Source organism: Neophocaena asiaeorientalis, unplaced genomic scaffold (assembly GCF_003031525.2).
Source record: "Neophocaena asiaeorientalis asiaeorientalis breed wild unplaced genomic scaffold, Neophocaena_asiaeorientalis_V1.1 scaffold177, whole genome shotgun sequence".
NCBI classification, from domain to species: domain Eukaryota; kingdom Metazoa; phylum Chordata; class Mammalia; order Artiodactyla; family Phocoenidae; genus Neophocaena; species Neophocaena asiaeorientalis.
Genome location: NW_020172779.1, coordinates 9,973,893 through 9,991,992, shown reverse-complemented (window position 1 = coordinate 9,991,992; position 18,100 = coordinate 9,973,893). Strand labels below are relative to the sequence as shown.

Here is an 18,100-nt window from a genome sequence, read left to right as displayed (position 1 = left end):
AGATGCAATGGTTGTCTCTCTCATGGTGGCAAATCTTGTAGCTTAGTTTATTTAACACCTATTTCCAATTATACCCTCCTCCACCATAGGAGATAAGGGGACTGAATCTTTATTCTCCTGGCCAGCTAATGAGATTGAAATAGAAGACTTCTAGGAAGTGCTCCCTTTCCTAAATAAAAGACAAAAGAATAAGCCCTCTTAATGTCCAAATCTTGGTTCTAAGGCGATTCTCCAATAAGACACCAGAGTTCCTTAGGTAAATGGCTTATTCTAGGGCTGGGACAGGGAATATATAAGATGAGCAGGGAGCATCTTGTGCCAGAAAGTAAGGAAGTGCTCAAAACAACAAGAGCAATGGGGGTTTGTCAAAGGATCACAAGGAGCTGACTGAAGGAGCTTGCTCTGAAAAGCTAAAACAATTTGAGAAAAAAGTAGACTAAGTAGAATTGGACTCTAACCCAAAGCATCAAATAAATGTCCATAAAGCTATATGAATATAAATAAAGTATTCATAATATAAATGAATGGGAGAAAAGAGACAAATCTCTTGTGAAGAATCCCAAATAATGCCATTTATGTTTTCAGAGATAGACTTTCATTCCATAAGTATTTACATACTATTACTCATGATAATAACCACGATGCAGCCCTGAGACCGGCCCCAGCTCAGCCCAGTTCTCATGCTGAATCTGCCTGCTCCCACCAAAGCATAGTTGCAGAGCCATTTCTATCCATACATCCTCCATGCGTCGAAGACCAGGGCCCACCCTCTCTCGTGGGTGAAGGAGAAATCAAGGACAGTGAGTGGGTAAATCAGGCAAGGGCCAAGCAAAGGTTTAAGGCAGACATAGGCATCCGTCCAGCTGAGGAGTCCACAGGCAAACATTTCCTGTGCTGGAGACACTAATGACAGTACCATTGCTAAGCCCCTTGAGATGAGACAAGAATAGTGCTCACTCAGGAGAAGCTGAGTCTTCCTGGAATGCTGATTCTACTCCTATAGAGTCCTTCCAGTTCTCGTACTGTATCTGGGGTCACACAGTTCCCTCAACCTTTGCACATTTTCTGTTCCCCTTTCCATTCAACAAAGCCCGGGGAAATTATATTCTCATCTCATAGATGGAAACCTTGCCCCATCTTCACCTGTTCCAGTTTTGTTGTATATGCCATGAATTACTTCTATTGACCACCAAGATTTAGGATTTTGAATCTCAAAACCATTGTTCTGCTGCCATGTCCTTTATCCAAGACACTTTATCAACAGCCTAGCTTAAAGAGAAACAAGTGATGGTAGAACTGGAAATAAAAAATAGTGAATATTTCAGAAATATCTCACTTCAGCCTCTCTCTCTTTCCTCTTTTCCTCCCTCCAGCCCTTGCAACATCTATATATTCCAAAGATCATAATGTAAGGTAGAAAGTTCCAAGTGCCTCAAGGCATGTACAGATGAAATGGGGAGGTGATGAAGGAGAGAGCAGGTCAGCTTTTAGATACACCTTGAAGGATGGGAAGTTGAACATGCAGGACTTTGAAAAGAGCATTCTTGGCAGAAAGAGCAGCCTGGAGCTCGGCAGAGAAGAGGGAGGTGCCCGTTTAGAGCAACTATAGCTTGGCCAGTTTGTTTGGAGAACAAACAACATTTGAAGCCTGATTATATAGGGCTTCAAATACCAAAGAGGTTTGGACTTTGCTGGACAGTGCTAGAATCTGCCGAAGGGGTCAGAGCAGAGGAGGGACATGATAGAAATGATGCCATGTAAAAATGTACCACCGACTATCTAAAAGATAGATAGACGAGAATTGAAAATGGAAATAGCAAGAATGATTATTAACTCTCAGTGAGAAGTGACAAGGGCCTAACCTAGGACAGTGGCCATGGAGATGGAGAAGAGTTGACCACCTGAGACTACATCACAGCTGGACATCATCAAGTGTTTACTCAGTGCCAGACACATAGCTTCAAGTTTTACCTGGATTACTTTACTAAATCCTCATCATAAGACAATGAGTTATATTATTATTACACTATTTTACAGGTAAGGAGACTGCAACTAGGTTTGGATGACAGTCCTTGGGGCAGTCCTGGGTTATTTCTCTTTCCCTAGTGTAATTATCGAGGTAGCTTCTCTCCAAGAGGGCTACCCATCAATTCATTTCCTCCGGGATATGAGTGCCATTGCTCCATCAGGAGGTAGAGTCTACCCATCCTTCCCCTTGACTCCAGGCTGTGCTACGACTCCGTCAGGCAATAGAGTGTTGTAGATGTGACACTCTGCCACTTCAGGCATCACTTTCGGGCCGACTTGCAGTTGCCACCTGTGTTTCATAAAATACTCGTTTGTGCAGAAGACCCGTCTCAGAACCAAGCCACCATGCTGTAAGAAACCCACGCCACATGAAGAGGCCATATATAGGTGCTCAGGTTGCACACTCAGTGGAGCTCCATGTCCACACTCAGCACCAGCTGCTGGACATACGAGGGTATCATCTTGGATATTCAGCCCAGCTGAATCTTCAGATGACACTACCCCCAGTCAACAGCCACACAAAATACTGCAAGTGAGAATCATCCCGCCAATCCTGGGCAACACGGAGAATCATGAGAGATTCTTAATCATTTCTGTTTTAAACCACTAAATGTTAGGGTAGTATATTCCATAGCAGTAGATAATAAAAACAATTATTAATGGTGCCCCCTTTGTCTCTCAAAGTGTTCTGCTGTAGACAACGTATTGCATGGTTAACCTAGGTTTGGGAAGTACAAATAGCTGGTGCAACCAGAACTCAAACCCAGGTTAACTATAAGTTCCACTACCTAAGAGAGGAAATGATGTATAGGTATAAATTCCCTGGGAACTCAAGATGTTTTATTAATCTCTTCAGACCCCAGATTACCAGGCACCTTGCAAGTGTTGAATGAAAAAATGTTTGTTAAGTGAATACTTAAATAAATGAATGGGTTAAAGGTTGAATGAGAGTCAACTTCCCTTAGTTAGTTGGTAAGACAGTTGGGGGAAACCATCCTCCACTTTCCCCTATAACACGCTTTTGAAGAAAAATAAGCCTGTGGGTACATTTATCAACTCACGATGTGGTCCAGCCTAACCTCTAACCATTGTGGGGAGGAAAGGGTGAGAAAAAAAGTACAAGATAAAGCCTATTATGAGGTTTTACTAAACTCTAGGGTAGATTCTTTTTAAAAGAATGATCTAACTTTTTTTCTAAAAGAGAAATTATACCAAGCTTTTATAACAGCTCAGGCCTTCCTCAAGCTCTTTTCTCATGAATTTTAATATTAGCATCGTTGGTGCTGCTTAACTGCAGTTAATGTTTTTTTCTCTTCTTTTTCCTAACTCTATTCTCCTCCTAGAGCTCATTGAAAGCTCTCCCTCCTCTAATGATTTCTGGGCCTCAACTTAGACTTATTAGTGCACAAGGAGCAATAGATGCCTGTGTCAGATCTGTTTACCAGCTGAAAGCGCTGTTACTGGTGAGGCATTTGTCTTCTGCAGGACGTGTTGATTGTGGCTAGTTAATTCCATTCTTCCTGATGGGAAATGGTCCTCCTGAATCCAAAGCTATTTAGCCCAACCAAGCTTCAGCATGGAGAATTGCACTCTGGGTCATGCAACATCCCAGTGTGTTTTTAACTGAAGGAGGGGTTACTGATGTTGCTGCAGAATTTTTCTCCTGAGCAGGCATAGACCTGTGTTTTATTTATTCTTGTGTTTCTGGTGCTTGTTACAGTGGCTGGAACCCGGGTAACTGTCCAATAAAGGTTTGTCTGCTTTAGCCTCACTTTCTTCCCTTCTTTCCAAATAATCTATTACTATTTAATCAATATTTGAAATTCTTTCATTTCAAACCTTTTTAATGCTTCTCAAATCCAGCCCCTCTCAGCTCCATTCTCTCTCTTGTTACCTGAGTCCAGGCTACCATCATCCCTCAACTGGATCCTTGGACAGCCTTCTAATTAATATCATCCTCCTCCATCCATTCTCCACACTGACACCAAATGAAAGTGAAATTTGCTGCATTCATACTTAAAACACTTCAAGGACTCACCTTTGTCCATCTTTAAGACAGGAAAAAATAAATCTAAAATCTTCACTATCCATTCAAGGCCCTTTTTAATCTGGTCCCTCAATGGTCTCTAGTCTTATTTGTTACTCAGCACCTCTAGTCAAACTATGGTCCAATCAAGCCAGACTCCTCATTCCCAGAACACTTCATGCACTTTCCTTTATCGTCTCACATTGCATGATTCTTCCTGACTCTGGAACAGTCTTCCTGCCATTTTGGCTTGCTGAAATTCTACTCTTCCTTTATGACCCGGTGAAAATGCTTCCAACATTCTCAAATTCTTTTCTACATCTTTCTTGTTTAAATGAATTGTTCCCCTCTGTATTCCTGCACTGCACCCTGTTTATTCTGTTAAAGCTTAGCCAGAAAGGCATCTGGGTGAAAAGCCCAAATCTGGAGCCTGACTGCTGAATTGGAGCCCAGACTCTGCCACTTACTGGCCTTGTGAACTTGAGCAAATTACTTTATCTTTCTTTCTCAGTTTCCTCATCTGTAAAATGGGAATAAGAAAAGTATCAAATTGTAGCAGTGCTATGGTAATTAAATGACTTAATTGTCTGATACATTGAAAGCGCTCGGGATTTCCCCGGTGGTCCAGTGGTAAAGAATCCACCTTACAATGCAGGGGACGCAGGTTTGATCCCTGATCAGGGAACTAAGATCCCATGCCACAGGGCAACTAAACCAGTGTGCCACAACTACAGAGCTCACATGCCCTGGAGCCTGTGCACCACAACTAGAGAAGAGAAAAACCCTCACACCACAATTACAGAGAAGCCCACATACTGCAACGAAAGATCCCGCATGCCGCCAACTAAGACCCGACGGAACCAAAATTAAATAATAAAATAAATAAATAGATAAATAATAAATCTTTAAAAGAAAGTGCTCTATAAGCATTTCTACAAATTAAAAAAATAGTAAGTGAGGCAGTAGATGAACAGTGATATCTTAAATCACTGATTAGTGTTTCTCAAAGTGTGGTCCAGCAACACCACGTCCCTCACCTGGGAGCTGGTTAGAAATGCAAATTATCAAATCTCCCTAGACCAACTGAATCAGAAATACTGAGCATGGGCCCTATAGTGTATATTTAACAAGCTCTCTGGGTAATGCTGATGCTCAGTCAAGTTTGAGAACCACCCTATAGCTGATCTCTAGGATGCCTTTCAATTCTCACCACCTATAGATTGATTACAATCCTCCAGTCCACAGCACTGAACACTAGACTATCCCACTGAGGTCAATTCTCAAAGGTCGGAGAGGGCAGTAAGGAATTAGGTCTGGAAACTGGAAGTGAAAAGGGAAGCAAACTATCCATTTGCAAGGGAGCAAAAATACAAGAGAGCAAAACATCCTTAGAGAAAAAAAGCCAAGGTGTTCCTTCTACTTCTTCCTTCTCTCATAAAATCAGGAAGCTTCACGTGGGTTATTGTTCTAAAATTTATTAAGACTTTAAAGAATATTTATATATTCTATATTTGTATATATGAAATATAAAAATATATTTTATGTTTCTTAGAGTATATTAATAAGAAATATTAAATTATTAGAAAATTATTTTTTAACAAAACTCTTTCTCTTCTTCTAGCGATTGGGGAATTGATTTGGAGGGGGGAAAGAATAATGGGAAAATTTACTAAAAAATGCAATACAATTTAACATTTATCTCCCAACATAAATAAATAAATAAATAAATAAATATTTGCAAAAATAAACTCATTCTGCAGACACCACCACCAAAATAAAAGGCATCATAAAAATATTTTAGACATGAAAAAGCTCGAAATAACAGACTAAATATCTGTGCATCCAACACCCAGCTTAAGACGTAAATAATTACTGCATATACCTAAAATAGATTTTTAAAGGGGTCAAAGAGTCTAATGCATTCAAAATGCTGCCTGTCTGTTTAAAATTTAATCAAAAAGCACAGCACAGGGCTTAACATAATAAATATCCACTTCCTTCTGTTCTCTTCCTTGCAAAATGTGTAAACAAGCTCCCTGGCAGTGGCATTTCCAGAGAGAAAGATGCATTTCTGGGTAAGTTTGGGGATGGTGAAATTGTTACAAGTGAATAAAACAATTACTGCTGTTGTATTTTCCAAATAAAGTAATGTATTCTTAAGGGAGACTTATTTCCCCCTTTTATTTTTTTTCCAGTTTTTATTTTATTTTGCTTTTTTCATTTTTATTGGAGTATAATTGCTTTACAATGTTGTGTTAGCTTCTGCTGTATAACAAAGCGAATCAGCTATATGTATACATATATCCCCATATCCCCTCCCTTTTAAGCCTCCCTCCCACCCTCCCTATCCCACCCCTCTAGGTAGTCAGAAAACATCGAGCTGATCTCCCTGTGCTATGCAGCAGCTTCCCACTAGCCATGCATTTTACATTTGGTAGTATATATATGTCAGTGCTACTCTCTCACTTCGTCCCAGCTTCCTCTTCCCCCACAGTGTCCTCAAGTCCGTTCTCTATGCCTGCATCTTTATTCCTGCCCTGCCACTAGATTCATCAGTACCGTTTTTTTACATTCCATATATATGCATTAGCATATGGTATTTGTCTTTCTCTTTCTGACTTACTTCACTCTGTATGACAGACTCTAAGTCCATCCAGCTCATTACAAATAACTCAATTTCGTTCCTCTTTATGGCTGAATAATATTCCATTGTATATATGTGCCACATCTTCTTTATCCATTCATCTGCTGATGGACATTTAGGTTGCTTCCATGTCCTGGCTATTGTAAACAGTACTGCAATGAACATTTTGGTACATGACCCTTTTTGAATTATGGTTTTCTCAGGGTATATGCCCAGTAGTGGGATTGCTGGGCATATGATGGTTCTATTTTTAGTTTTTTAAGGAACCTCCATACTGTTCTCCATAGTGGTTGTATCGATTTACAGTCCCACCAACAATGCAGGAGGGTTCCCTTTTCTCCACACCCTCTCCAGCTCAACATCACTAATCATTAGAGAAATGCAGATCAAAACCAGAATGAGGTATCACCTCACACCAGTCAGAATGGCCATCATCAAAATATCTAGAAACAATAAATGCTAGAGAGGGTGTGGAGAAAAGGGATCCCCCTTTTAAAAGTAAAGATTCTGTACTGAAAATGTTTCAGAGAAACTCTCAGGAATAATTCCACTATTCAAGTACAGTTATTACAGATTCTGAGGGTAGAGAATGAATGATTGTGAAGGTTTCTGTAATCTCATCTTTCAGTTCAAGCATGGCCCAGTGGTGGGGGGATATGTCCACGTGAGCCTATAAAGAAATTAGGCAAACACGTAAAATCAACTAAATGTATTTCTATGTGCTCTTCTCTTGATTTCTCTGGAACTCTGGGTTTACAAGGTAAATCAAAAGGACATCAAGAATAATATTTATGTTTATTGACCAGATTCCAGGTGAGAGTCATCATGCTAAGTACTTTATAGATATTAATCTGTTTAATCTTTATAATGACTTGGGGGTAGGTATTGTGATCCAGTTTTTCCAGCTAAGGAAATCAATCATCAGAGAGGCCAAGTAACTTATCCAGGGTCACAGAGTTGGAGAATGGCAGTGCTGGGATTCAAGGCCATGTTTTTAACCACTGTGCCATACTTTGTACAATTCAGAACATATTGCCAAAGACTGTGGGTCCCTAGTCATCTAGGGAGCAGTGACTAAGAGATTGCTCATCTAGCCCAATCGCTTCACTTCACAGGTGAGAATATTAAGGCTAAAACGGGGAAGGCCCTTCTGCAAAGTTAGAGAGCTGAGGCTAGAATTCAGGATTCCTGAATCTCAGCTCAGTGCTATGTCATTTCCTCCTTTTCACATGTCCAAAATGGAATGGATCTTCTTTGCGTTAAGACCAACCATATTCCAGATTGCATGGGCAGCACCATAATCTGCTCCAGGTTCTCGACCCTGTGGCTGAACTGCAGTCATCTAAGACCTTATTGAAAATACCAAAACCAGACTATCACTCGATAAAATTTTACGTATTTTGTTCTGGAATGGTACCAGGACTCCATACAGCCTCTGTTTGAATGTATTATAGGGTTCTCAAAATTTTTATGTACACAATAACTCTTTCACTTCCATCTCTGACCAAAAGCAACCTAAGCAATCCATGCTCAGATCCTGAATTTTTGCATCTCAGTGAATGGCACCATCAAGTTGCTCAGATCAGAAACTTAGCCTTTATCCTTGATTCCTCTCTCCCTTCCATCTACGTCCAATCCATTGGCTTGTGTCAGGTCTTGGGTAAAATGTTTGTTAAATGAAAAAAGGCAGACAGTTATTGTGTGAGGTCCAGTGTGTGTCTTCATTTGGAAGAGTGTAAACGTTTAAATCACAAACATTTTGTGTGTGTGTGTGTACACATACACACACACAACTTTCTGGATGGCTTCTTCTGTCATTCCTACATGACTTTGAGGTGCAGGGCTCCCCTCTGAGAGAGTCAAACTTCAGGCTCTCTAAAGGCTCTCTAAAGAGAACCTCAATGCTCTGAGTGACACCCTGACACCACTACAAGAAGGCTTGGACCGCCTTTTTTTTTTTTTTTTTTTTTTGCGGTACGCGGGCCTCTCACTGTTGTGGCCTCTCCCGTTGCGGAGCACAGGCTACGGATGCGCAGGCTCAGCAGCCACGGCTCACGGGCCCAGCCGCTCTGCGGCATGTGGGATCTTCCCGGACCAGGGCACGAACCCGTGTCCCCTGCATCAGCAGGCAGACTCTCAACCACTGAGCCACCAGGGAAGCCCACTCACTGAGTTTTTTGAAGATTGGTGATGTTGTCCATAGCATGACTCTTTCTCCAATAAAGACATCGATGACCTGAGTGTTTCACCAGACTTCAGTAGTGACCCAGACAGCAGCTTGTCAAGGGAGAAATCGGGCCATGCATGGTCTGCAGTAGTAATGAGTCCTCCTAAGCTTATAACGAGTCCTCAGGCTTCAGCTTGCAGTGACTCTTCAGATCCTAGGGACAAGGACCAGCTACAAGACAGCCTGAGAGTCCCAATAAGGATCTGGCAGTCAGGTTTTAGCTCTCAGTGACTCCAAGTCAAGGAGGAGGGAGAAAAATTGAAAAGCTTAGTGCGGAGGATAAGGTTAGTTTGCAGCCAGATATTGAAGGAAAGTGGAAGAATTGAAAATTTGGTAAGGGTTGACAATCTGTGCCAAGTAACAGATCCAAATCCACTTTACAAGTAGGCATCACAACTGGTTTATCCACAATGGGAGAGCAAGCCAATTAAGTCTCTACCAGACAAGACAGAGTCTGCATATCCATGAGTTACCTGCAGTTTACAAAGTGATACAAAATAGCTCAAAGACAGTGAATAGCATCAGAATGTGATAACTCAGAATGTGCATAGTGTCCCATTGAAATATAGAACTTCTCTCTATTGTCCCTCTTTCCCTTCTGATGGAAGACAATCTCTAAGGAAAGATTATTCTTCATCACAAAATAAAGCCATTCTCATTAGATGTGGCCTGGTTATTTACATAGGTGCAGCAAGAATGACAATTTACCACATGACTCTTATATTTGCTTTGCTGAAATTTTCATGAAGAATCTCACATTGGACTCTTCTAAGCCTCTTGAGGATAGGAAGCCAAGCCATGAATTCACCATCATTTTTTACCTGCAGTGCCTAGTGATTTGGTGGGAATTCCTCTCTTCCTTGAGGTCCCCAAAATACCTTAAGATTCCTGGGCCTGCCAAGAGGAAGTGACCTTCCTTGCTCACCTGTGAGGCTGACACCCCTATAAAGCCAGTAACCAGGACAGTTTTCCCAAGAGGGACTTAGTAAGCATTGGCCCCCGTAAAGTCAACCTTAGTTCCTCAAAAGTGTCTGATCATAACTGATTAAATGAACATCATTCTCAAATACGACATTATAGGTAAAGCCTAGTTACATAACCAACATAATTTCCAATTATGTCCTGTTAGCAAGGTGGTCAGATTCTTGTTGAATGTATGCAAATAACCGTATGGGCATGAAAATAAGAATACCCAATAAGAGTTTCCAAATTTTGGAAGGGGTGAGTCAGGGTAGAAAAGATAAATGTTTCACTTCTGTTTGTAAGAGCACAGTCTACTAAATAGTTATGAGTGATAGCTAGCTTAAAAAGAAAAGGGGTTCCTTGTTACCCAAAAATAGAACATTAAAGCATTAGCACAATTCCAAACAAAGTTCATATTCACCCAGTTCATTCAGTCCTATGTAATTAATTTTTGTTCCATTCGATCTTAGGTTCGTAGTCTCATGAATGCATCCAATTCTTGACTAGACGTCTGGAACTCCTGACGCAGTCCACTAGTATGATGTGATAGCTGTTTAAGCAATGCCATCGGTAGCCTGTACCCAAGAATACCAGGCATAGTCCTTTTCCACCAGGCTCTAAGATAGTCCTTCTTTGCTAAAGATGGAACACTGCGCTATAGCTGATTCCAAGTGATTTCATGGAAGCATCAGGAGCTTAAAAACACACACACACAAACAAAACTATCTGTGGATGACAAAAGACCAAAAATGGCTATTGTTTACTTATTACTGACATTTTTCATAAGGGAATGATCTGAACAGAATTTATTATAAGGATAATGCAAATGACAAGCCTATCTGCTTATTTACATGGAGTGAAAAACAAAATAAAGCCAGTCCAAAAAAATATAGACAAAATACCTTTAAGTAAAAAGATTTAAGCCTATTTTAAAAAAACATGAATATTACATCTAATCCATGAAAATGGATGAACACAGTCTTTACAGAGAAAACATTTTCAGATATAACATAGAAAAATCCTGAGACAATAGATGTCCATTTAAGAATATATCAAGTAAATAGATTCAGTAAGTCTGGAGTAGGTTCTAAACACTAGTAGATTACTAAATGTCCATAGAGAAGTGATTTGGATCCCCAGTAGAAAACTACTGGCCTGGAATACACAAGACTCAAATTAAAACAGTAAAGTCGCAACCAAGTTAATGTTTTAAAAAATAACTGCACTGACTGATAGCTTTTTATATACTGTATAATTATACTGCTTTTGTCTAATAAGCAACATCAGGACTCTGATAAATAGAAACACATCATGGACAACAAAAACATTGACAATTCTCTAGAACCTTCCCATATGGAATACAATTGTTTAAATATTTATGTTAATAATATTTTACCAGTACAAATTTAACCTAGGGAAGTCTAAGCATTTCCTCAGGTTTGACAATATTTCCCATGCAACTCATCATTAGTAACATATCAAATGACCCTATTATTTCTAACATGTCTCTTCTTACAAGGTGAAAGGACAAATCTTTGTGATTTTCCAGGGTCCCCTTTGGACATCTCAAAGCCAATTTTCATTGCTGACAAGGCTAATCAAACTTTGACCTTGAAGCAACTTTAGAACCTTGAACCCTCAAGGCTATGTGAATTCCCTGCACTTCAACTTGTTTGCTCTAGCTCAGGTGCAGACCCCACCCCATGTGTCTAACCACAAACCAACATTTCCCGCCTTGACTTTCCTGTTAGCACAATATTTGACAAAGATTGGCAAGTTCCAAAAACACCCTCCCACCAGCAGCTTTCAACATCCTTCCCTCTACTTTTCACAGCCACCTGTCCCAGTAGTCTCTGCATTTAACAGTTTTGGCCTCCCATCCCTTCCCTGAGACATTTATGGCTTAGTCTTTGAGTGTCTTCCTGTTATAGTACCCCCCTCCTCCTATTGCAATATCCCCCTTAAAGAGATCTTTCATATTAACATACAGATTGCATTTTTTTTCTTTGACAGTAATGATGCCATGACTTTGATGGAGTGTTGACCACCCCTCATACACTGCTTTCTTCACCCAAGTGCTAATTCCATCTTATCAGATACTGTGTCCTTTCCTGGCTGAGGAAACCAGGATCTACAGTGGTGAGTCATAACTCCTAATGCAGCATTCCAAACATTTGTCTGTTGTAGCACGATAAACAGACAAATGTTTTTGGCTTTGGTTTTCGTTTATTTTTGTCTTTTTTCTTCTATTTATCTGTCTTCTCATTCTGGCTTTTTTGACTATGGGTTAAGCCCCTGACTCTCCCAGGATATCACACCTTGGGTTAAAGTCCCAAGGCCTTAGCGCCAAAAGGTGTTCCTTTTATTAATCATGGGAGATTGTCAGTCTAAACATTGTCCCACAGATCTCTTCATTGTAGAATTTGTACTCCATCATTATGGTACTAATTCCACCCAATTTCTTCAAAAATGTCAAAATTTTACTAAAAAAAAAAAAAAAAAAAAAAAGAACCTTAGAATATCAATGACCTCTTTGGGGGACTTAGAATTTTCCCATATTGGCTCATTCTGAGTGGGGCCCTTGAATACGGTGACTCCAAGATCTCATCCAAACAATGGATTGCTTTCATTGTTTGGTACAAAGAGACAATTATTATGCCTCTCCCACAAAAACTTTTCAGAGGCTATTTCTTTCTTCAAAGGCCATTTTCCTTCTTAGTGCCTTTAAGACCTGTCGCTCACCATCACTGTAGCTGCCTTGAATCCTTTGTTCCTCCTCCTTTAGCAGCTCTACTCCTCCTCCGCCAGACCTTTCCTTTCTCATTCAGGCCCCTCAACCCCCTGTTGTCACTTGAGATTGACGTCTCCCACCACTGTCCAGGCTCTGGAGGAGCTCAGAGACATCAAGGGCAACAGCCTGAGGCGGGAAAAGCTAACTGGAAACAGGCTGACTGTTTTCTCCACTCAGTTGGACTTTGAAAACACCAGATGGCCCCTTGGTTTCTTCTCCATCCCTTTCTGGAAATTTAGTCCAGAGAACCCATAGCGTCACATATCAGGTCAAAGGACATCTTAAGAGTCTCCTTTGCAAATACTGGTGAAGATGCTTTAGCTCTCATATTGAGCAAATTATTTCAGGTTGCCCCATCTACCAGGAATATAATTTTTGTGGAAATGTAAGTGAGGTAAGAACGAGAGTCAGCTCTTTTATATGAACCAGTGAGTTTTGTGTTTTTGTGTTTATGTCTGAACCATGGCTAAAATTTTAAAATTAAAAATTAAAGCTATAAGTTCTCTATTTGTGTGTATGTATGTATATGTATGTATGTATATGTGTATGAATTATGCACATGTAATATTTTTCTACCTCCAAATAGTATTACCCCATTAAACTATAAAATTCTTTAAAAGAATACCTTTTGGTTGCTAAGATTTGATTGGCTAAGAGATAAATAAGAGCTTGTATAATTTTAAATATTCCTGAAATTTTCAGAAATTAAGGAAATTAAAATTTTTATATGTTTAATGTTTAAAAGTATTTTTATAGAAACCTATCAAAATGTTTTAAAAATTCAAGCTACCTGATATAAGTAAATCTTTGGCAAATGAAACTAGTTTGATGTTGTTGGCTTAATAATTACATCTATGTCTTCTGAGTTATCAGCCTTGCAAAATTACATTTTTATCCTAATTGGATATGTTCTTCCTAAGTTTATACAGGTTTAGTGAGTATCTTTGCTTGATAATCTAGATATATTATTGCTTTATTCTAATCATATGCTTGATATATTCATGGCATACTATGTCTCAGGATTCTTATATCTGATATTCTTTCCCTGTAGAAATTATGCTCACACATTTTCATAAACAGGATGCAATATCCACTCTTCTTTGAAAATAGGATTAATCATTATGTTTATGTATATTTTGCCTAAAACTTTTTGAGTTGATTTTTAGGTCTCATATAAACAATTAAATTTCCTTATCAATTGTATTATTTTTATAATGAATTCTCATCAGACCTTTCCCTTTTGAAAATTATCAAAAATATGTTAACAATAGCCATTTTTAGTCTTTAGTCATCTACAGACAGTTTTGTGTCTGTGGTTTTTCTTTTTTTTACCCCTGATGATTCCATGAAATCACTTGGAATCAGCTATAGGGCAGAGTGTTCCATCTTTAGCAAAGAAGGACTATCTTAGAGCCTGGTGGAAAAGAACTATACCTGGTATTCTTGGGTAAAGGCTACTGATGGCATTGCTTAAACAGCTATCACATCATTCTAGTGGACTGAGTCAGAAGTTCCAGATGTCTAGTCAAGAATTGGTGGAATTGATGAGATGACTAGCCCTGGATAAAGTGAAACAAGAATTGGATTGAATGAACTGAATGAACTGGATGAATATGGACTTTGTTTGGAATGCTGCTGCTTTAATGTTCTGTTTTCTGGTAATAAGGAGCCCCTTTCTCTTTTCTCTTAAGCTATCTATCACTCATAACTATTTAGTAGACTGTGCTCTTATAAATGTGCTCTTTCCAAAATTTGGAAATTCTTAAGTATTCTTATTCGTGGCTTGGCTTCCTATCCTCAAGAGGCTTAGAAGAGTCCAATGTGAGATTCTTCATGAAAATTTCAGCAAAGCAAATATAAGAGTCATGTGGTAAATTGTCATTCTTGCTGCACCTATGTAAATAACCAGGCCACATCTAATGAGAATGGCTTTATTTTGTGATGAAGAATAATCTTTCCTTAGAGATTGTCTTCCATCAGAAGGGAAAGAGGGACAATAGAGAGAAGTTCTATATTTCAATGGGACACTATGCACATTCTGAGTTATCACATTCTGATGCTATTCACTGTCTTTGAGCTATTTTGTATCACTTTGTAAACTGCAGGTAACTCATGGATATGCAGACTCTGTCTTGTCTGGTAGAGACTTAATTGGCTTGCTCTCCCATTGTGGATAAACCAGTTGTGATGCCTACTTGTAAAGTGGATTTGGATCTGTTACTTGGCACAGATTGTCAACCCTTACCAAATTTTCAATTCTTCCACTTTCCTTCAATATCTGGCTGCAAACTAACCTTATCCTCCGCACTAAGCTTTTCAATTTTTCTCCCTCCTCCTTGACTTGGAGTCACTGAGAGCTAAAACCTGACTGCCAGATCCTTATTGGGACTCTCAGGCTTGTAGCTGGTCCTTGTCCCTAGGATCTGCAAGCTGAAGCCGGAGGACTCGTTATAAGCTTAGGAGGACTCATTACTACTGCAGACCATGCATGGCCCGATTTCTCCCTTGACAAGCTGCTGTCTGGGTCACTACTGAAGTCTGGTGAAATGTTAAGGTCATGCACATCCTCATAAGAGAGGTAACCCAGACTCTGGGCAAGATAATTAGGAGCATAATAAAACTCTGAAAGCAGTGCTGCATAATCAAATGTTTCCATCTACTGACCTCTTGAAATTCACTGGACTAGCTACCCTTAGAGTTTAACTTCCATCTCCTTACTTTAATTCAACTCTTCATATTAACATTTCTCTTTTTCACTTTAGCCATCCCACTTTTAAGATATCTGATCCGAGGAATATTGAAACAACTGACCTTTGCCAGCACACAAAACAGATGGTTCAACTAGTCCTCTAGGGACATCGCTGAGAAAAAGCTGACCCTGAGGACTATTTCACTCAGCCATTCATTGTTTGAGATATCCCCTACCCCTGTATTGTTCAGAGAAAGTCTCTTTCTGAGCCTGCCTTGAACAAGAAGAGGGACTGACAAGGCTGAACAAGCTCTGTGCTTAACACAACTTTAGGCTGCATAGCTGAGGACCACTAGGCTCTCAACTCTATGTGAATTTCCTATGCTTTAAGTTGTTTGCTCCATGTCAGACCCAGAATCCCAACCCCCCGAGCCCAACCACAAACCACCTTTCCTGCCCCAGCTTTTCTATTAGTACAATATTTGCAGCACTTCATAAGTTTCAAAGCCATTCCCACATACCAGTTTTTCACATTGCATCCCCTTCTACTTTCTGTAAGCCCCTGTCCCAGTGTCTCTACCTATAAAAGCCTTGCTTGCCTAACCTTTGCCTGAAACTTTTGTGGCTTAGGCTTTAAGCATCTCCCTATTGCAACAGTCTTGCTTAATGATGTCTTTTCTTACTCAAGTCCATACTTACATTTTTTTCCTTGACAATGCAAAAGATACCATCTAGGATTTGATTTTTGGAAGGTAAAATATAAAAAGTAATCCAAAAGTTTAAGTATTTGATTAAATAAGAACATGGATTACTGAGAAAGAATTCTATTTAACCAAAATGACAAAAAAATTTCAAAAGTAGATGTAGAGCACTTCAGTTCTTTCGAGTGAAAAGACTTTGTTCTCTTAAGTAATCAAGGATATTATAAAATCATCACAACACATAGGGAGTTATTCTGGTAAGACCCTGAAAAGTTGTCTTCTAGGCAGATTACTCAGAAGGTAAAGAAAAAATCTTTTACAAGCACTTATTAAGAGAAGACCAATAGTACAAGAAAACAATTGTCATCTTAATAGAGAAAATCAAATTAGAGTTTTAAACAATATATTTGATACTAATGCATTTACTAAGAATCTTGTAAATAAACTCATTAAACCTTAGCCAACTGTGACTACAAGAAATAAGATTCCCTTTTCCCGAACCATCTGCAGCTTTCTCTATCCAGACAGGTTTTGTCATACACTTTTCTCTTTCTCATTCTGGAACAACCAGTCATTTTAATTTAGAACAAAACTACTCTCTTCTTCCTTAACAAAATACATCCTGCACACTTTGCATGCAAATTTTTTCCTCTCTGACACTATCACTCCTATTAGAGTCTCATTCACATATTGATTATAATTTTTAACTGCAGTAATTTCTATTGCATAGAGAAAACCAGGAGGTGGTGTAAAAGAAAAGTTATTCACTAGGCACGTGTTAAAATGGCAAGACAAATCTTATTTGAACTACTGCAATAGGGGAGAGAGACTTCAGTATAGAACTGAGCTCAATTCCCAATTCAGCAAAGACAGCTGGAGATTTATAGCCAAGTAGCAGAGTGAGGGGGGTCAGTGGATGAAAACTTACTAAGAGGAACTTGATTAGATGTCAAGGGTAGGGGGATTCTTGCTAAGCTTGCTTAATAAGATTCTTCCTAAAAACAGGCCTAGGACTTACATATCCAGGGCAGGGGTTAAGGGACTTGATCAGATATCAAGGATGATCAGGTATCAGAGGTGGGGGGATTTCCAATAAACTGAGCTCAGCAGGCCAAGGCTATGGCCTAGACTAGAAGAAGGCTCCAGGAGCATGACTAAAGTTTGGTCAAGGAGGGAATCAGTCAGTAGATAACTGTAAACTATCTTTCACATGCCAATAGTTTCTTGCAGACCAGCAGAGCTTACAAATATACATCTCATAACTTTTTATAGCCATAAACATTCCTTTTATTACAATTTCTCAATGTGGCAAAAATGAACATGTTTATTAACAGACCCAAATATATAGCCTTTCTGTGTTATATAAAAATGAGGCAAAATGTATGTAAAATGAAAGTACATTTAGTAATTAATGCTTCAGTGTTCTAAATATCTTATTTAGATATGATCTAGGTATTTAATGAATATTTATTAATTAACTCAATTTTAACATCAGTCGAAGGTTTTAAGTTACCAGAAGATTTTGGAAACTATTTTCAAGCTGACATACTGTAACACATAATTACTTTTGAAATAAAATTTGTCAGAATAATGATTTAATTTGACTAAATACAAATTTACATTTTTTATAATCTTAAAAATATAGTAACTGAAATGATAGCTTAAGTCAGCAAATCTTTGTAAGTTGAGGAAGAGCATGCCCATGTAGAATAAAAATGTATGTTGAACTCAGAAGATATAGCTGTTTTATGAAACTAAAAATATTAAATTAGACCCATTTGTCAAAATTTACCCAAATTATGTGGACTTGAATTCTTATAACTATTTTTTTTTTTTTTTTTTTTGCGGTACGCGGGCCTCTCACTGTTGTGGCCTCTCCCGTTGCGTTGGCATGTGGGATCTTCCCGGACCGGGGCACGAACCCGCGTCCCCTGCATCGTCAGGCGCACTCTCAACCACTGCGCCACCAGGGAAGCCCTCTTATAACTTTTGAGTTAGTGCTTATGAGAATATAGTTTTAGTACATAAAAA

At 39.1% G+C, this 18,100-nt stretch overlaps 1 long non-coding RNA gene across 2 annotated transcripts in view; it reads right to left on the bottom strand.

Moving 5' to 3' along the window:
* Positions 1-18,100, bottom strand: part of LOC112397199 (uncharacterized) — a 56,967-nt gene that overhangs the window by 23,858 nt on the left and 15,009 nt on the right. Inside the window, exon 5 of one of the 2 annotated variants that reach the window (XR_003002756.1) lies at positions 8,745-10,614. The exons of the other annotated variant lie outside the window; for it this stretch is intronic. This is a non-coding gene — a long non-coding RNA (uncharacterized LOC112397199). Of the gene's footprint in view, positions 1-8,744; positions 10,615-18,100 lie in introns of those variants that run through there. 2 annotated transcript variants of the gene reach the window in all.